This window comes from Paramormyrops kingsleyae, chromosome 13 (genome assembly GCF_048594095.1).
Source record: "Paramormyrops kingsleyae isolate MSU_618 chromosome 13, PKINGS_0.4, whole genome shotgun sequence".
NCBI classification, from domain to species: domain Eukaryota; kingdom Metazoa; phylum Chordata; class Actinopteri; order Osteoglossiformes; family Mormyridae; genus Paramormyrops; species Paramormyrops kingsleyae.
In genome coordinates, this window is record NC_132809.1 from 24,342,293 (window position 1) to 24,358,468 (window position 16,176).

Sequence of the window (16,176 nt, forward strand, 5' to 3'; positions counted from 1 at the left end):
TTTCCGTAATCGACAAAAAAACAATGATTAAGAGTTACATCGTACTAATGACGTAACGTCAATGGTAATTATCACGTGACTAGTGGGAGGAGAAATGCTGCGAACACCGGAATCCATCCTCCTCGCCGTCTTTTACATAAATATGCTAAATTAACTCCACATGCCGCATAAGAACTATTCAGTCGGTCTTGCGTGATTATTTTATGAACAGAGAGAAACATTCAGAAAAAAATACCTGATTATTTAGTGGTAAGGTTAACGAAAAACAAAACAAGTAAAAAAGTAAAACAACTAGAGCAAAATATATGGTATTAAATATACAGATAAACCCAAACGACTCTCGAAAATGAAGGGCGGAATTGCAAATCACGCAAATATACTTATATTTTCTATTGGCCTGCTCTTGACGAGAAGTTTTTTATTATTATTTTGGCGGGGGAGGGGGGTTACAATAGTGCAGGCAGTACACCTTAGAACCCCTCCCACCCTCCTCCCACATGGTTTAGGTTACCGCCATGGCTTTCTGCCAGTTAGGCATGTGCGGATGTGTGATGTTGACCCAGTCTAAGAGTGTTGCAAATTCGTTTTAATCGTGCGATTTTGTTTCCGAACTGTCCATACTAACAGACAATGACGCCATTGTCATTATAGTGACAACACGTTCATGGTACGATATGGCCCTGTCCCTAACACAGCTGCTCCGGAGACATACATGTTTAGTTTTGTAAATTTTAATATTCGAATATAGAAATTACACCGATGGGTCTTACGCGAAAAATCTAAACTCAATGTGTCTTTAAAAATTTGCAGTTTTTTAATGTTCTAATTCAGTCTCGCCAAAGTGAAAATGTAATTACCTTATACAAAGGTCTAATCCATAATAATTATGTTTCTTGTAGCATACATTAAAAATGATTTTTGACATTATTAAATTGTGACAGTTATCATTTATGGTTACAAAGTGTGCAGAATGGCCCAGTGCTGTGTCACGGCACCAAATTTCTGTATACAAGGGCACTGCTGTTGTACCACAGAGTGAGATATTTAATAAGCAACATTCTGATTTTTACAGGAACCTACAGACTGTAACGCAGCACTGGAATAGCTGTGATGTTGATATCCAGATGTGACATTTTAACCTAGCTGTTTCTGTTTGGTAGGAAAATACAAAGACATTAAACCAAATGCAGGTTTTCACAGGTTATTAAAGGAGGGGTCTGAATTGGAAAATAACATAAATTCAGGAGGAAATAATGCAGCCTAGAATTGTGGGTAACATGAGTCAGGAGGTGATGTAGCAGTTTCAGCATTCACTAAACAAACAAAACGAAAAAAAATTGAATTATCTGGTGAAGCAAGCTAGTGTATTTTTAGAGTAGCCCATATGAGCTGTCAAAAGAAGATTGTGAGGAACAGGCTACATTGTCTGCATGTAAATAAGCACAGATTAATAATAATTTACTGTATATGGTTCAAAAGTGCAAGCTGACAGGACGGGCAGCAAGAAGCACTTTCCTGTTTGACAGTCTGGTTCCGGTTCAGAGCTCAGCTCAGTAGCAGAGGAGGTGGGGGGGGTGGAGGCAAATTTTACAAAGTGTACCTTTGGATGAATTTGCAACAATTTACCAAGAACCGGCCCTTCCCCAGGTCAGCAAATCCTACCAAGAGGGTCCCCCACCCCTGTTGCCCCTCCCCCAATGTGAGAGACATCTTGGCCTGACTTGGTCAAATGTGGATCTGCTTCCTCAAACAGAGCCCAGTTTCTCAGAACTGTTTACAATGCACTTCTCTGGCTGTGGCAAAGCCCTGTATACCTACATGCAAACTCATTTTATTGTAGCTTACAGTAATCTGTAACTTAAACAAAAAAAAGACAATTGTATAATCTAGGTTCAATGCAGTAAGAGATGATTGATTTGTGAGGTGTTTTTGTCCTCTTGTTCTACTCACGTTAGTCCAAGTACAGCATGGCCTGTGCATTCTGTTCATGTGTCAGGGTGGCCGAGGCGATGCAAGGTCACCCACAGCACACAGAGAGTGAGAATGAGGGCAGTCCCTACCCAACCCGCACCCCCCCCCCCCCCAGCTCCTGGGACTTTGAGTTCCATTTATCATGCAGGGCAAGTTTCTGAACCAAGGCTTCACATGGGTCATCCAGGATTCGGTGAAGATTCAGTGGTTTGAGTGCAGCATGTTCAAAAATGCAAAGAACTCCCGGTTTATTCTAATTGTCCTGAATGTGCTGATTTTGGTCAGAAGTAGGGAAAAAGGTAGATGGCTTAGAGTGGTGTGTTTGCATGAGAGAGCTGGTAAAAATGTCTGGTCGCTTCAAATGATAAACAGGTAAAGAATTGAACTGGCCAGGGTATAATTAAATAAACCCGAAAAGCGGATGGGAAGAAGTTATCAATAAAGAATCATATCTTAATCTGCAAATTATATATAAGGTATAATTAAGAATGGATTATACCAAATTGGATATATCTCCCAATACTCCCAGTAGTATATAAGCATATTTTATACGGGCTACCATGTATACCTGCTTCAGAAGTACGGCAGAGGTTTTATGATTGTAGCAGAAATAAAGTCAAGTGTTAGTCACTGAATTTATGCTCTTCTTCTGAAAGCTCATATTAAAGAGCCTGTTTACAGCAGTCACACTTCCCCATGCAGTACTATGCTGAGAGTTCCTTGGAACATGAGCCTCTGTACTGGCACTTCACTTAAGGGAGTGAAGTTTACAAACCTTTGTCATAAAGCATGACGGGCTGAATTCAGCTGATCACAGGGACTTCAGTTTGGGGTTTGTTTGTTGGACTTGTAGTGTTCTCATGAATGTGGAAGTTTTCCAAGGCCTTCTGAAGGCCGGGCTAGACAGTGCTCCTGATAAAAATAACCTGACTTGGTCCCAAATGGCCCCATCTTTCTACTTACCCATAAGCCACTGCTGTTCTACATGCCTTTCTTTCATGCCTTACTGTATATCAGCCAGTTCTAGAATCCTACAAACATATCAATATCTGTTTTTTTGTTTCAAGAAGTCAAGCATGAAAGTCAGAGACCCTGCTATGTCAAACAGCTGTACTGTACTTTGTGTGGTTAGATGTTTTTGCTTGACACTTAGGAAATGTTTAATCTTTCACCTCTTTGCAGCCCTTCTTGGCTCAACCATTGAGTCAAGAGCAATGTGGCTCCTCAGTCGAAAGTGGACAGTGTGCACATAGTAAGCATTTGTGAGACATGTCCTTTGAAAATGTAATTATTAAAACATTGTTCATAGTTTGATTGTTCTAATTTGTCATTAGAAATGCAATCACATAACCTGGGAAATGGAAAAAAAAATCCAGGATTTCCAGAACTGCATTGCAGTGTAGGCATGCTGTGAGGCAGGAGCCTATCCAGAGAAGCACAGTGCACAAGGCCGTGGACATCTTGGACAGGATGTCAGTGCTTGATAGGACACATAACCGCACAGCAAGGACAATTCAGAGTCACCAATTCACCAAACTACATGCTTTTCAACAGCGAGAGAAAAGCAGCAAAAACACAGGAAGAACGCACAAACTCCATGCACACCAAGCTGTGAGCAGGTATCTAACCAACCACCACTGGAAACATGAGGCTGCCAAAAACAAGGACACAAAGCAAAGACAGAGATAAACAAAACCAAATGCTAAGGATAAAATAAAACTCAATAAATTAAACAAAAGGTAAAGCAGGCCTTTGGCCAGCCTCAAATCCATAGCTGGAGAGATGCCAGCTTCTAAGCCACTCAATCAGCCCATAGAGCTACACAGCAGTCCAGGGAACAAGGAAACACACTCGGGACAGAGGGAATTTTATGGCCAGTGACACCTGCTGGCCAAATGAGGACAAAACAAATAGGACAGGGCCAGATAGACACTGATCCTGACAGAGCTGTAGCTGCCCCAGTTTAGCTACTTTTACAGTCTCATGATCACTGGCACTCAGAATGATTCCTGTTCTCAAATGTTAATCACAAGCTGCCTCCTCATAAGTCAACAGCTCAACCCATCTGGTTCAGCAGCAAATACAATTGTATCATGGCTAGGTCTTAAGGAACTATGCCTGACTAATACCTGGGTCATTATCAAGTGTGCCTGTAGAGCAGCCAGGTCATTATCTAACATTAGTTAACAGTCATCTTACAGCAAATATAACTTGTAATAGAACTTGTTTTCCCTTCAACCAAGGATGCATTTTAGATAAGTCAACTTCCCTAAAATTACCCACACTGTGATAAACTAGCATCCCTTCCTGGGGTCTCCTTAAACTGTAGGATTCATGCAGTTTTCAGGGGTCATTTCACAGTATCAGTCCATCACTGCCACCATGTTTAGGTGCGATTAGGCCAAACAGGCACCTGCCGGGCTGTGACAACAGCACTGTAGCTGTGGATTAGCATTCTAGCTGCTGGCTGTCAGTTAGCAGGATTAAAAGGGGATTTTCTTTTCAGGATCTGAACACATGTTATGTTTTGTTTTTGCTGTTGCTTTTAGTCTTTGCTGTTTACAGCCCAAGGGGTGTTTTTCTTTCTTTTGAGTTTGCTTTGTTCATCCTAGAGACATGATCAGTTTACAGTCTCGAGTCACTCCAAATCCTGAATGATGTATGTAAAATGGTAAAAATTGCACCATTTTAAAGGTTTCTTTTATGTTTTATTTCATAATACTGTGTGGGAAAAACAATAGTTTCTATAACTGGTAAGTGGACAAGATAATACTAAAATATAATAATAAAATATTGTTATTAATAATAATAAATAGGCTTTACATCTTAAAACTATTCTAAATGAGTTGATAAAATACATTAAATGTTGTATCTATATTTAATTGCTTATACAACTTACGAGACATAAACCCCAAAACCAGCTGCTAAATTATACATAGGCTCTGTGTATTTTATTGTAAACCATGCTTGATGGTTTTGCCATGTGATGTGCTTTCAATGTTCCATCATAAACTCGATCTTGGTCTGCGTTTACATTACGACTGGGCTATAGTATGATGGCTCAGTTATAATGCATTTTAATGCACACACTGGTCGTATGCTTAAGTTTTAAAGTATGGAACTTAAAAAGAATCTCTCAAAAGCACCTGGAAAGGCTCCCTTCTATACATTGTAAAAGCCTGAAGCATCCCGAGTAATACAGTTTTACGTTGGATGCGTCCCTCAGCCAATACCAGAAATGTGGCAACCAGCTGTATTTCGAATAACAAAAAACGGCAGTATAAGTACCCCTCCGTTAAAATACAGATGTTACTGAACTGGGTGTGCCGAAAATAACTTTAAAACGCTAATTTAAATCCTGTAAATAGTCGTTTTTTGCCACTAGGTTGCGTGAAAATTAAGATAATCAACAGAAACCGACTATCATCAAAATGATATAAGCAAATGATATTACCAAGTAGAAAAAAGAAAAACACGCTGGAAATTAACACTTGCGTTTTGGTATTTAACACTGCTTTACACGTACACTGGCCGTAATTTCCTCGATCGATTGCTTACTTTCCCAAAATCGGGTTTTCAACCTTAAACCAGGACATTTACTACGTTTTAGGATTAAACATTCGAGCCCTCACGTTAAATATGCCTTTTGCTTTTTTTATTACCCACCCCCCTCAGCACAAACACATTCTTCTGGAGGTTGTTTTGATCGCTAATGTCAACGAGTTTGCTAGTGGGCGTGGGAAGCATGATCGCCCGCAGTAAGTCCGGGCGAGGGCGGCGCGTAGTAGCAAAACGCTCAGCAGACACTGTAATCTCAGCCCAGAGAAGAACAGAAATCGCAATGATCTTGGGCCGAAGTCCAAGAATAATCCGTCCCCGTGTACAAGTGACACACCAAGCTTGCAGGATCCAAAGGATGAACAGTTTCTGCTTGCGTGACCCTGCTTGCGCATTATTAGTAGCGCTGCCTGAGTCACTGAACTTGTAGTACGCTAAACTTCTGGTGCTACTCACGCAATCAGGGCAACATTACTGCACCGAGCGAGCAATATCATCCTATCAGATAAAAACCGCAATTATCTGACTCATTTCTGGTTTCACTTTACACACACCCAGGACAAATATAAAGTCTGGAGTCTAATCCTAAATTCACCCCAGTTAAGTACATTGTACCTTTCTCCTGCTGCAGTGACAAGGTCCCTGGAGGATTCAGTTATGCTGAGCCAAACAGTTAACTTGCAAATGCTTTATTTAGTCATTGTGTTTTTATATACATGCATAATAATATTGGGGCCAACTCTGACCTGTAGTTAGAGGCTTATGGCTTATATTTTTCTTAAATTTATTTTTATATGACGCAAAGACGTATCATTTTTCGGGTTGCTCACACCTCAGTGTTTATGCGCAGGATATGGCAACCACACAAAAGTACTACCCAGTGGGTGGTTTACAGTGAGACAATGTAAGGACAGGCTCCACACACACCTATGCCTTTTTGGTGTTCTTGTGATACATGATCTGTTCTGGTATAGCAACCTTTACCAGTGAAACACCTTAGGAATGCCAGACGTCACAATCAGGAGACAGTGTCAGAGCACCTTCATGAAATCACGCCAGCTATGAGCTGCACAATAATTCCGTAAGCGTGCTACATTGAAAGCCTAGGATTATCGTCAGCCACACCCCCAAGGTTACTCCGTGTTGTATTATGCCAACACAATAATAACGCTTTTTAACCAGAGTATAGCATCAAGTCGGTTAAACTGCTGAGATATTGATCTGGTCAGTGAATTAGCCGGGGGAGGGAGGGGGTAGGGGGGGGGGGGTTGTTAATCAGCTTCAGCTGCTTTGGTGTTAATGAAATTAACAACAGGTGCACTAGAGGGGCAACAATGAGAAGACCCCCAAAACAGGAATGGTTTAACAGGCAGAGGCCAATAACATATTTCCCTCGTCATCTTTTCTGACTGTTTTTTCAGTAGTTTTGCATTTGGCTACAGTCAGTGTCACTACTGGTAGCATGAGGTGATACCTGGACCCTACAGAGGTTGCACAGGTAGTCCAGCTCCTCCAGGATGGTGCATGGCCATTGCCAGAAGGTTTGCTATGTCTTGCAGTACAGTTTGATGGGCATGGAGGAGATTCCAGGAGAAAGGCAGTTACTCCAGGAGAGTTGGACAGGACCATAGAAGGTCGTGAACCCATCAGCAGGACCAGTATCTGCTCCTTTGTGCAAGGAGGAAGAGGATGAGCACTGCCAGAGCCCTACAAAGTGACCTCCAGCAGGCGACTGGTGTGAATGTCTCTGACCAAACAATCAGATACAGACTGCTTTTCACAGATGAGAGCAGGTTCACCCTGAGCACATGTGACAGACATGAAAAGGTCTGGAGAAGCTGCAGAGAACATTACTGTATGCTGCCTGTAACATTGTTCAGCATGACCGGTTTGGTGGTGGGTCAGTGATGGTCGGGGAAGCATATAAAAGGAAGGACGCACAGACCTCTACAGGCTAGACAACGGCACCTTGACTGCCATTAGGTATTGGGATGAAATCCTTGGACCCATTGTCAGACACTAGGCTGGTGTAGTGGATCCTGGGTTCCTCCTGGTGCACGACAATGCCTGGGCAGAGTTTGCAGGCAGTTCCTGGAGGATGAAGGAATTGATACCATTGACTGGCCCCAACACTTGCCTGACCTAAATCCAATAGAACACCTCTGGGACATTATGTTTCGGTTCATCCGACGCTGCCAGGTTGCACCTCAGACGGTCCAGGAGCTCAGTGATGCCCTGGTCCAGATCTGTGAGGAGATCCTGCAGGACACCATCCATTGTCTCTAGCACATGGGGGCCATTCCCATGTCTGTTCATCATTAATCAATCATAACAGTTAATGTATTTCAAACAGTTACTATATTTTGTTCATGATTTGTACTTGAGTAGTAACTGAGTTCCTCGGTTAGTTGTGCCCCTCAAGTAAAGTATCACTAAGTACCCTAATGGCTCATTTAAGCCAAAGCACTGAAGCATGGTGTGTAGTGAAGAAACCAATAGCTGCTAACAGGAAGTGAAATCTGCTTTGTGCTTACAAATATACTATCATCTGCATGAGTAGACTAGGGGAAACTAAAACCACACGAGTGCCAAGTAGTATTGTCTGAAAAAGCTTCTTTGACTTGACATTCGAACCTCATCTGACCTTAATTGACAAAGACTTCATGGAACTTCATCACTTTCATGTTTTAGCCTTGTTTTAAAGCATAGGTCATGGTGCAATTGTCCTCGTGTGTTTTCTAGCTTGCTTCTTTGGTTGTTTGCCTTAGTGTTTTGGCAGTGATTATGTGGGGTCGACCTTGTCCTTTCCCCCAGCTCCGTAACGGCAGCGCGGCCTGGATGCGCAGCGTGGGGGTGGCTGCACCCCCAGCATCCTCGCTATGTTTGCTTTCAGAGCTAGGACTGCTGCCTGGGGTTAGCAGGTCTGAGCCACATTGACTTGGCTCAGTTTACCGGAAAGAAACCCTCATCTCTCCCTAGAAACTCTGATTTCAAAAATAAATGTAGACCAGAACTGAGTTCAACAAACAGTTCAGAGTATCAAAAGAGCTCAGTGACATGCCGGTAAACACAGGTTATATTTATTTGTTATTGCAGTCAAACACAGCCATTCGGTGTACCTTAGTAATTTTTTTCTTTTTTTTCCCGCTGGTTCATATGTATATTCAGATTCCACCTATTACATTTCAGCAGCTGTGAACTTTGCCCTTGTGATCTGTAAGGTTAGATATACTAACCCTTTGTCTCATTATCCCAATATTGGTAACAATGTCAGAAGATGCACTGGAGGAATCTTAAAGAGCACCCCATTCACCGGCCGTTAGACAAATTGGTTGTCTCAGATTTTGTTTGGTAATGGTACGTGTTCTGATGTGGGCTGATCTGGCCTTCCAGGGACTTCATGGCTTGGACAGAAATGGCTCGGCCTTCCATCCAGGGTGTTCCCTGCCTTGTGCCCTCTGTTTCCTGGAATAGACGTCAAGCTCACTACAACACTGTACTGGATAAGCAGACATTTAAGATGGACGGGTATAAATTGGCCTGCTGCCCTACATTTCAAAGACTTTATTTCAAACAAGAACCTGAACTTTGATGCTTTAGAAGAAGCCATGTGGACTTAGGACCTTTTTTGTAATCTTGATCCTGCTTTCATTGGGATTGCCTACTTTTTTTTGTGTGTTTTGTCTTTTCTGGTTTATTTTGTAAGAATTACATATTTTTTGTATTGTTTTACATTTCAGACTGTGGGGGATCCTGGCTGAGAGGGTAACACTCCAGCCTATCACCTCCAGTGATGTGTATGCAGTCTCCCACTCTGTGTGTGTGTGTGAAGTTCATGCTTCACTAAGCTCCCATGTCAATACTGGGATGATGAGGAGGGCTTAAATAGCCATCTTTGTTGTAGGTTGGTTGTTTTCCATGCAGCGTTGCCAGGAAAGAGAAAAATGGCTCATTACCTTAGTCCAAGGTCACCTACGCAGGACTGCTATTGCAGTACAGGGAAGTGATTACATCACAGCTTCTCAAGCGCCAACGGTAAGACGGGAGGAGGAGTCGTGTGGAGGCAGGCAGGTGAGCTAACGGCACAGCAGCCAGTGTTAAGATCAGGCTCCCGGGGAGCAGCTGTGGCGTGACACGGCCTGGGACTGGCAGACGCAGGTCTGCACACGCCGAGGCATGTGTGCGTGACAACGGAGCGAGTAGCATCACGCAGGGCAGAAGGGCCGAAGTAGGGAGTCACACCTCATCTAGTCAGCTGGATTGGGATGCTACAGAGACGCCTGCACATCCAACAGAAGTATGAAGACTGGCACGATCTCCTGGCAAGGATCTCCTGTGCTCCGCCACTGTCACCCAGAAGGGAGTAAACAAAGACGATACTTGGGAAAATTGAGCTCATCTAGTTATCAGAGTAAACAACAGACACTAGCTCAGTCCTGGCTGAATGTGCTAGGGCAGTGTGCAGGTGACATGGCTACTCATATCCAAACTGCGAGCAGCACTGCTGTATTTCACATTCACATATACAGAGTTAATCTCTGCCATGTCGAGACAGATGGCACCAGGCAAATTACAGTACGATTCAACCCCAAACAATCTATCCTACAATTATGAGTCAGGGATTAACCCCTTTGGGGGACTACATTTATGCATGATGTCGAAACTAGTTGTTTGCTCATTTGCTTATTTGCTTACTGTTCATTTAGTATTAGTAGTTCAGGTAAGGAGTTTCTGCCGAGTACAGTGCTTCTGGTGGGAAAGCCTTTGCTATGCTTTTATTTTACACAAAGACCACGGCCAGAAAGCCCACAGGATTCAAGAAACTATCTGAATCACACGAGGAGCCAGAAGGCTGTTCCACACACAAAGTAACCAAAACAGAGTCACTGAGTCACCGAGAAAATTCCGGAAAAATATCCAGGGGCGAGTTCAGGTGGATTAATCATCGAGGAGAAGGAAACATCACAAACAACAAGCACCTATAAAATATATATATTTTTTTGTTATTGTGCTTGTGAAGCCTCCATTTGACACTGAAGAACATTTAAAAGCTTTTACGGTATAAAGCTGATTTAACTGCAAAAGACTCTGAGCAACAGTATCCACTAGTATATAAATGAGCACCAAGTGTACATACAAGAACATCCATCCATTTATTACACATCACCCTTAGGTCCCTCACGCACCCTCTGTGTTTATGAATCTGTCTTTCAGCCAAGTCCAAGACTTTAATGCAATGGTTTCCTGCAAAAGGTTTAAGAAAGGATTTCTATTAGAGAAGTCTGAAGTGGTACCATTTCTATTTATTTATTTCCCCTGTAAATAGTATAATGTTGTTATAGAAATTATATATTCAATGCCGCATAATTTACACAAAGTTATAAGCGAATTTTATGAAAACTTATTTCATTATTGCCCTGTCTGAAACACAGACAATTTATAGTAAATCAACATCAGGCAACACTTTACTTGCGGGGGCACAAACGTAACACTTTATAATACGGTTCCTTAGTAACTTAGTAGCTCAGTTATTAAAGTTGAAATCATGTTGTTAACAGTTAGTTCATCATTAATTAAGTGTATAAATATATTTTTTGTGCCTCCTTAAGTGAAGTGTTACTACGTGCCAGAGCATGTGAGCGGTGCGGGCGAAATTTGGTCAGAGCGCGGATCGGTTTTTTAATTAAGGCTGGAGCGGTCGCTCTGTCTCGCTCCAATTTCGCTCCGATACCGCTCCGATACTCTGAGGCGTGCGCAAATCTTCCCAGAATTCACCTATACAATTATCAAGATTTAGATCCGCTTTGGAATCGAAAAAGACTTTTCTCGGAAACATGAGTGTGCTACGCGAACACGCGGAGGCCAGAGCAAAACGTGAGGAAGTTTTATATGGTTGTAGCATATCAAGTCTATAAAGTAAATAAAAATATAAAAGCCTAAAATTTGATAATCAAATAAATTAGTTTGTCATTCAAATTAGGTCTAATAGGATTTTTTAAATTCACGTAACGCTGTCAGTGAAATTTTATTTTATAGAGAGAGACGCAGCAGCAGCATCAACAGAAAATAACTGAGGAATTTAAAACGTGGATGCGCTTACCCTGTATATTCTTTAGGCCAGTGTTTCTCAACCCAGTCCTCAGTGAACCCCAGCCAGTCCACGTTTTTGCTTCCTCTCAGCTCCCAGCACGCCTGTACCAGCTATTCGGTGTTCCTGATTGGCTGGGAGCTGGGAGGGAGCAAAAACGTGGACTGGCTGGGGTTCACTGAGGACTGGGTTGAGAAGCCCTGCTTTAGGCTATTAAGCCCACTGATTCCTTTATTTGTAAGCCTATCTTGTGTGGAATGCCATTGCCAAACCTGTCCGTTGTTGCCTATATGTTGTTTAAAAATAAATAAAAATAAATATTTTCTGTTCTGAGTGCTCACATTTCTTTATGATATAAGGCATCGGTTTAAGGTGACATTTGTTAGGCATGCAGATTATTTGTCCCTCTTTTAAATTGGAGCGAGCGTGGAGCGATTTGACTGGAGCGGGAGGAAATTTTATTAGAGCGAGGAGCGGTGTTGAGCAGAGCGAATTAGAGCGGAGGAGCGGGCGGAGCCAACAGCCTCGTGAGCGAGGAGCGGAAATTCTCACCGCTCCACTCTGCTCACATGCTCTGCTCCGTGCTTGTGTTGATTCTGCATGTGCTCCTTGTGACAGTGTGGGTTTATTTTAGGCACTCTGATGTCCTCCAGCAGTTATGGTGACAGGTGGCTGTGTGTGCCTTGTATTGCTGTTCATGTAGTTCCCCTACCTTTTATCCTATGATTCCTCATATAGATACTAGACTCACTGGGACCCCAGACTGTGTAAGCAGTTATGGAAGATGGATGGATTCTCATATTTAACAGCATGATATACTGTATGTCCGTAATTAATGCTTAATGTCAAATCTCAGTGTCAAGATATGTGCCTTTGAGAAACATCTGACACTTGTAAGACACAATGAACACTGGATATACTGCTAGTTCAACGTGGCAGAAGTCTGCTACACCCACATTACACATCAGCAGCTACAAGCCAAGCAAACATTTTCTAAATTTGTCATGTCACACGTTATTTACACACACGGTATGCAAAACATAAGGTGAAATACGACAGCGTGACCTTATGACCTTGTGATGACAATGACACTTTATATCAGATTTAATGCTACCCTGGGGCATAAAGACAGTGTAAAGTAACTTGATTAATTTTAAAGTAATTGTCTGAATGGCTAGCGCGAAAATTGACAGGATTGCCTAATGAGAAGTTGAATTCATCCCAGGTGTTTACTTTACTTCATTAGTTATCAATTTGCCTAGCTAATGAGCCTTTTGGTGAATGTGCCTATGTGTTTAAGGTCTGCTCCTGCTCTATGGTCTTGCTGCCTTTCTCATCCCATCCTTCCCCCTTTCTGTTTTTTTTTTCAGCTTTGGACACTGAATAAGTTGTTTTTTCCACACTGTCTGAAAAATCCAGTTAGTTTTACTGACCTTCCTTATTGATATGATTAAATTTCTGCCTGAACGTGTATTTGTTTAAGTCTTTGTGGTGTCATTGATTTAACTCAAAGGTTAACTTTCCCAACACGGTTACTAAAATAAACCAAGTAACAGCATAAATTCATGGATTCAGTAGAAGGAATAACTATGGCAAATCTGTTTTCAATCACAGGCTCAGGCATAGTCACACAGGACTAGGAAATCTCCCAGTTCCTCATCTTCTCCTTAGTCGAGGTTTAAACACAAGATTTGTGTCAGCTTAGTAAACACACATATCCTTTTAGAGTATCAATATCAGACATATAAAACATGGATAAAGACCCCGTATCGGAAATGATCTTCAAACGGTCGTTAATGACTTGAACGGAGCTGAACATAGCTTCTCTGCTCTATAAGTGTGGTTTACCAAAGTTGCAGGTATGTCAATCGGCAGATTTGTGGGGATTAATAAAGTCAGAACAGTTAAAAATAATACTGCTGTGGTTGTCAGCCAGTAAAAGAGTCATAGTGGAAGGCACCAAAATTAGAGAAAGATAACATAGTGCAGGGGACGTGGGCCTTCTTGAAAATAATGAAACAGCAGGCTTCTTTAGTTTCAGTGGAACACTTACTGCCCTCTGATTGGCAATGGTAGCAGATGCATGTGGCATCTGGCGGGAAGATCAATGAGACAGATACATTAACATCTGCCCCGAGCAGGTGGGGAACAACACCACTGACACAAATACGCACAGCTGCACGTGGCCTCAAGTGGCAGAAAAACAGCACCATGAGGAAATGGTCTTCAAAGCGTTTATTCTATTTTCGATCTTTATATTCAGCCAGTGGTCTTGCTGATGTACGCTTGAGTGAAGTAGGAAAATGTGAATACCTCGAGTATATACTCATCAGATCTTTGCATCATGGAATTGTTTACGTAAAACTCACCAGAGCGCAATATTTATACTGATATCAAACACTTTGCAATATGGCACCTTAATAACTTAGTTATAACTCTGCAACTGCGCAGTATGTGTGGCATATCTTTGAATAACAGCTACAGTCCTGAGAGGAAAAGCTAGCATATGTAGATAGAGTAATCAGCTTTGATGCCTAAGAGCTCACACCTGCACCTACACCTGACCTGTGGGTTTGCAGCATGTCCTGCAGGTCGGATTCCTGGAGGGAGTGGATCCAGGCTGTGCTGTAATGCGCGTCTGGATTTGATTGCTGTACTGGGGTGTGTTGCTGGCAGCTGTGTGTTTAAGTGAAAGGTGCCATTGCAGGAACCACTACAGAGTACACAGGAGATGTCAGGGAAGCACAGGGTCACAGTGGTAACTAAGGCTGTGGTTGTGAATCCAGAGTGTGGAGTTTACACTCAGGGACGGATTACGGACCAGGCCAGCGGGACCGCTGCCCAGGGGCCCTTGGGGTGCAGGGGGCCCGTGGGGCCCCTAGCCCAAAACAATTTGCAACACTTATCAACAATGTATTTTCGTTTGTCTATTTTAGAGGGTCTACATTCTTTGATCCTCTGCCTACAAGGGCCCCTGACCCTCTAAGGTGGGGGGGGGGGGGGGGGGGCTGCCGGATGGTGGTGTCCGGGGGGGGGGGATTGCTGGCGGTGGTGGTGGTGGGGGGGGCCCTTGCGAACGTTTTGCCCAGGGGCCCACACAACCCATAATCCGTCCCTGTTTACACTGCATGGTCTCCCTGTTCCACAGGTACTGAAAACAGGGCTAGAGCAAGGCTGACTGGGAGACTCCCTCTGTAGTAAAAAAACACTGTTCAGAAATGGGAATTCCTACAGCTGACTGTAATGGGGGTGTTCAGGTGGCTCTGTCTGCCAATGTACGTGGGGAGCATCTCCGGATGTCATTCTAAATTTTGACAAATATAAGAATCATAATTTGGAGGCTACAAAATTACAAAAACTAATTCCAATTTTTTTTAACATTCCCTTTTAGAACATGAGCAACATCAGGATAGTTTGTCAAGGGGGAAATTATTGTTTTTTCTCAATGTCTGTATTCGTTTTGTCACTATGAAGTGAATGAACAGGCATCTCAACCGCAAGATTTGCTAGAATCCAAGATGATGAGTAACGGCCTCCTTTTTGTTGACCACACCCCTGGCACAAAGTGCTGACTGATGAGTATAAGCCCTCTTTTTGTTGACCACGCCCCTGGCATATAGGGCTGTGTGATGAGTGACGGCCCCCTTCTTGTTGGCCACGCCCCTGGCATATAGGGCTGTGTGATGAGTGACGGCCCCCTTCTTGTTGGCCACGCCCTTGGCATATAGGGCTGTGTGATGAGTGACGGCCCCCTTCTTGTCGGCCACGCCCCTGGCATATAGGGCTGGGTGATGAGTGACAGTCCCCTTCTTGTTGGCCACACCCCTGGCATATAGGGCTGTGTGATGAGTGACGGCCCCCTTCTTGTCGGCCACGCCCCTGGCATATAGGGCTGTGTGATGAGTGACGGCCCCCTTCTTGTCGGCCACGCCCCTGGCATATAGGGCTGTGTGATGAGTGACGGCCCCCTTCTTGTCGGCCACGCCCCTGGCATATAGGGCTGTGTGATGAGTGACGGCCCCCTTCTTGTCGGCCACGCCCCTGGCATATAGGGCTGTGTGATGAGTGACGGCCCCCTTCTTGTCGGCCACGCCCCTGGCATATAGGGCTGTGTGATGAGTGACGGCCCCCTTCTTGTCGGCCACGCCCCTGGCATATAGGGCTGTGTGATGAGTGACGGCCCCCTTCTTGTCGGCCACACCCCTGGCATATAGGGCTGGGTGATGAGTGACAGCCCCCTTCTTGTCGGCCACGCCCCTGGCATATAGGGCTGGGTGATGAGTGACGGCCCCCTTCTTGTCGGCCACGCCCCTGGCATATAGGGCTTTGTGATGAGTGACAGCCCCCTTCTTGTCGGCCACACCCACAGCAGTAAGTACTGGGAAATAAGCAACAGACTCCTCCCATTGTCAGCCCTGTCACAATTTTGTAAAAATCAATTGCAATTTAAAATTTGTCATTAAAAGAAAAATGTCCAGATGCTTGAAACCTGGCATCTCTCTGACAAAGCTGAAAAGTGTGACAAGTGTACATATGTGACTTCAGCTCTGTGTATCATC

General features: G+C 43.5%; 1 long non-coding RNA gene across 1 annotated transcript; it reads right to left on the reverse strand.

Moving 5' to 3' along the window:
• Positions 1-9,786: 9,786 nt before the first annotated feature.
• Positions 9,787-11,705, reverse strand: LOC140578153 (uncharacterized). The gene is made up of 3 exons (XR_011982190.1): positions 11,630-11,705; positions 10,716-10,773; positions 9,787-9,875 (listed from the first exon to the last, which is right to left on the reverse strand). It is a non-coding gene; the product is annotated as an uncharacterized lncRNA (long non-coding RNA).
• Positions 11,706-16,176: the final 4,471 nt, after the last annotated feature.